Source organism: Pteropus alecto, unplaced genomic scaffold, assembly GCF_000325575.1.
Source record: "Pteropus alecto unplaced genomic scaffold, ASM32557v1 scaffold30, whole genome shotgun sequence".
Lineage (NCBI taxonomy): Eukaryota > Metazoa > Chordata > Mammalia > Chiroptera > Pteropodidae > Pteropus > Pteropus alecto.
In genome coordinates this window covers 959528-964337 of record NW_006429782.1, presented here as the reverse complement: position 1 = coordinate 964337, position 4810 = coordinate 959528, and positions in this window count along the sequence as shown.

The following is a 4810-nucleotide window of genomic DNA, read 5'->3' as shown; positions in this document are numbered from 1 at the left end:
GGTGGGGGGGAGAAGCCTCAGGATGGGGGTGGGCAGGAGGAGGGTGGGTGGCAGTGATGACAGTCTGCTGAAGAGGCCCCAGGAGGAGAGACAGATGGGGATACTGAGGCCTAGAGGGGCAGAGCTCTCTTAAGGTCAGGTGGAGCTCCAGACACTGGCGGCCGATGGGGAGATGGGGGACATTACCAGGCCCAAGGTGGGCCAGGGCGCCAGGGCTGCTTCCCTACCTAGCCCCCCACCCCCATGGGCAGGGTGGGGAGAGCAGCTGGTACTGGTTATAGCTGCCTGTGCCCCAGCTGGGGGGTGGAGGAGGGCCCCCCAACATTGTCCAGGGCGATAACCACCTGCCACCCAGGCTCCCTGATAAAGTGGCCCAGATGGCCCAGCAGTGGGCAAACGATACTGGGCTAAGGAGCCGGCCCCAGGGAGGGCGGGGGCTGAGCCGGCTGCTCTCACGCAGCCATGTTTCCAGAACGTAATGTCTCTGGAACACACGTGTGCCTGGGGGTTCTCTCACCCCAGGCACCAAGAGCCCCCCTTCATGCCAAAGATACCAGTCTGGGTGGGAAGGGAGCTGGGGCAGCTTGGGTCCTCCAGGACGGAGGAGGGTCAGGGGAGGGGCTCAGACTGCCCTTCTTTGAAATAAGAGGGAGTAGTTCTAGCTCCTGGGGGGTGATAAGCAAGGTGACGGACACACGGGAGCCACTGCCCAGGCCGGACCCGGACCTGGAGCCTGAGTCTCCCAGCCTTTGACTTTTCCCTGAGGGGTATTGAGCACCAGCGTGCCAGGTTGGTGCGCTCAGCCTCACAGGTATGCTCAAGGTCACACCCAGGAAATGTTGAGCACAAGGATGGAAAAGCCCCGAAAGGGGACAGTGGGAGGTGGGGACACCAGCAGGGTAAGGAGAGACCACTTTGAGGGGGCGGCAGTGAGCAGAGGAGACTGAAGTTCCAGGCTGCAGGAGTGTGGTGTTTGGGGAGTGGCTGGTGGGGCCACAGAGACGCCCTGTCTGTGGCGGGGGGCGGGAGGGAGCGAGGGGCCAAGGTTAAGACTCTGGCTTTGACTCTGAGCCAGGGGCAGCTCTGGGAGGGTGCGTAGCAGAGCAGACCGGGTGGCCCAGGCACCAGCTGATGGGCTACTGCAGTGGTCCAAGCCTGAGCTTGGGGTCAGAGCCACGTTGGGGGCTGGAGATAGTTTGAAGTGGGGGTTGACTAGACTTGTTGCCAGGTGCCCTGTGGGGAGGTGACAGATTGACATGGCCGAGGAAACGCCTCCCTAGGCTTTTGGTAGCAGCAGCAGAGTGGCTGACAGGGCGGTGGGTGGTCAGTCTTAGGTTTGGGGGGAGCAGGGCCCCCCTGGAGCAGATGACTCTCCCACAGATGGGTCTTTGTAAAGCCATCAGGGTGGCCAACCACAGGGGGACACCTGCCCTGCCCTCCAGACCTCACCATCCATTTCGCAGCCTTTCTGCTGTGTTACCAAAACCGTCTTTTGGGTTCTCTGCGGTCTGCTCAGGGCCATCTCCTTCAGGAAGCCCCCGAACCCCTTCCTTTCTCCCCCTCCCCATCTGCTGCAGCTTTAGCCTCCTTCAGCTCTTGGGAGACGCTGTGCCCCTCCCCCACCCGTGCCGTCCACCTGGGAGGTGGGCATTTGTACAAAGGCCCTCTGCCGGCAGCCCTTCCCTTCTCACCCCTAGGGTTGACCTCAGAATGTCAAGGTGAAGCTTAGCTGTCTGACGCAAGGGCCCTTGGCCCCTGCCCCAGCCCAGGGAGGTGGGACACTCTGGCCTGTGAAGGCCTAGCAGGCCAGGCGGGCCTGGCACACTGTACCGCCTCCGTTTTTCTGACCCTGCGTGGCATCGGGCAGGCTCCAGCTGTTCTGAGTTCGCCCCAGCCCAGCGCAAGGCACAGGGTCAAGTCCACAGTGGCCCCTCCCACCGAATACTCCCCAGCACGGGTTCCGGCCAGGTCGTGTGGCTCAGCCTGGTGGCTGCACTTGGGGCCCGCACCAGCCCTGAGCCCCCGAATATTAGCTCTTTCACGGCCAGTGGACTGCGAGAGGGTGGCAGGGCCTGGCATCCTGCAGGCATTCGCGCCCAGCATTGCGGGGGCTGGAAGCCTGCGCACCCGGGTCCCCGCCACCCACGCGTGCACGTGCGCTTCCCAGGAACTGGGCATGGGGCAGGGCTGGCAGGCATCCAGGCCCGCGGAGGGACCCCAGCCCGGTCCCCCGGCCCGGTGGGAGCGGGACCACGTGAACGGGGCGGGCTGGGGCCGCGGATGTCCCCGCCGCCGAGCTACGTGCGGCAGCTGTGTTCCCGGCGGCTGCGTGCGCCCGGCCGCGGCGGCCGCTGGCGCGGCTCGTGCAACCTGCTCGTTGCAAAGTGGAACTGCGGGGCGGAAGGGGGGGAGGCGGGGACCAGCCCCGCCGCCCTAAATGGGGAAGTGAGCCAACTGCGGGGCGCACCGGCAGCGGGATGACCCCCACCTCCCTTCTGCTCCCTGCAAGATGGCGGCACGACTGCGTGCCCCCTCGAGGGGGCGTCGCCGCCCAGGCCCGGGGTTTGGCGTAGCGCAAGGAGCCCGATCCCCGTAGCCAAAGTCCCCTCCCCCAGACCGCGGTCTTCGGGAACTGTCAGATCGGAGTGGTCACCCTAGGGTGGGGTTTGGGGTCCCTTCCGGGGCTGTTTCGAGCTCTCTGATTTTTGGAGAGGACACCCCGCTGTGACCCCTCCTCCCCCCAGTCGCTGCTGACCCTGCCTTCCGGATTGTTGGGGGAGGCATGGAGCGTGCCCGTGGTCCTGGGGACAGTTGCTCTCCCCCCAGCAGGGCAGTTATGGCCTGTGACGCGCCCCCTCCCTCCCTCGGGGAGGCTGGCACCATTGCCCCTTCCCAGACACCTGAGCTCCCCCTAGCTGTGAGCATGACTGACAGGTGCCCCGCAAGAAACCTGGGGGGCTGCTGGGCTTTGACCCCTATGTCGTGTTCGGCTTGTCCGGGTGTGGCTGGCAGGAAGGGTGGGGGAGGGGAGCTCAGCTAAGCCTCTCTGGAGTCCCCTGGTGGCTCCCCCAGCCCTTCTCCCCAAGGCAGGCCGTGAGCTTTCTGAGCAGAAACGTCACCGCGTAACCCTGAGAATCCAGGCCCTGCTCCCCCCGTGGCTGCGGGTCTGTCTCATGGTCCCTCCCGCTGGTTCCTGGTCACCTCTGCACTCCCCACCATGGTGCTGCTTTGAGGGTCTTATCTGATTCCTGACTGAGAAACCCCGCCTGTCTGTCTCCTTCCCAACCCCCCCACGGTGGGCGTGTTCCCTGAGACAGGATCAGCCCGCGTCGCTGAAGGGTTCTGGAGAGTGGGCCTCCCAGTGTGTGAAACCCCTTACCCCGCTGTGGTCCTCTCTACCCAGTCCTGGGGCTCCCTTCCTACACGGGACTCCACCCAGTGCCACAAGGGGTGTCACACACCCATGTGGGCGCCCGGCTCGCGTGTCTACATTCCATCCACACACGTCCACGCACTTCAAAACCCTTGGGCCTTGGGCGGAAGAAGGCCGGGAGATTCTGGGGTTCCAGATACCCACGTCGGGGTCTTGCAGGGCGCAAGTTCCAGAAGCCCGGCCCCTTTGGCTTGGGCGTGGCAGGGGCTCGGGGTCGACTGAGTCCAAGGGTGCGGCCCTTGGCGCCCCCAGCCAGATGGGGAGACGCTTGGCGAGGGGCACGATTCTGGGGCAGAGACCCCAGACCGGGTGGGGTTGGGGACCTGCGTGCGGGGATGGCGGCGGCCTGTGGGGCAGACTGGGCGCGACCGGCCTGGGCGGTGGGAGGGGTCTGTGGAGGAAGTTGCAGGGTGGCAGCCACCTTCCCCCCCCTCCAGCGCCATCTGTTCCGCGGGGGCGGGGCGACTCCGCGGCTGCGGCCTCTGCGCCCCGCCCCTTCCCGGCGGTGCCGCGCTCTTCCCGCGCCGGGCAGGGCCAGTGGGGCGGTTGTGCCCGATTTTGCGGAGCTGCAGGTGGCTCGGGCGGCCTTTCAGATGTCTCTCTGCCCATGGAGGGGGACCATGAGGGTCAGTGGAGGGGGTCAGGCACGGGGAACTACCTAGACGATGCCCTCCACTTGGCGCCCCGGTTGATCATTTCCAAAAGGACGGAATTTAGCTGGGGTTGGTAACACCTGGGAGACCCGGAATGCCCCAAAGGAGAGGTGGGAAGGAGCCGTTGGCCAGAGAAGCCCCCCAAAACCCAGCGTGCACCTGAGCGTGTACGTGTGTGTGGCAAATACACTCGTAACCGCGTGGGTCGTCCGAGATTCGCAGGGTGGGGGGCACCCTGGTAAAGCCTATCCTCTGTAGGTGCCACCTTTGACCAGCGGGAAGTGCTCGCAGTCGTGTAATTGCGGGGCCCTAGGCAACCCCGCGCGCGGATATTCACCAGGACTTCGGGAGATGAGTCGATGTCTTTTATTTTTGCGCGTTGACACGTTTTAAATTCACACCCCAAAGTCAGCTTCTAGAGCGAGGGGAGGGATGAGACACGGGACCGGGACGCTTCGGGATCTGGTGGGACGTTCTTCTCTCCCTGTCCCTCCATCCCCACCACTGACCGCTCTCTGTCCTCTGTCTCCTCCTTCCAGGTGAGCGCCCCTTTGCCTGCGACTGGCAGGGTTGCGACAAGAAGTTCGCGCGCTCGGACGAGCTGGCCCGCCACCACCGGACGCACACGGGGGAGAAGCGCTTCCCCTGCCCCCTCTGCTCCAAGCGCTTCACCCGCAGCGACCACCTGACCAAGCACGCGCGCCGTCACCCCGGCTTCCGCCCG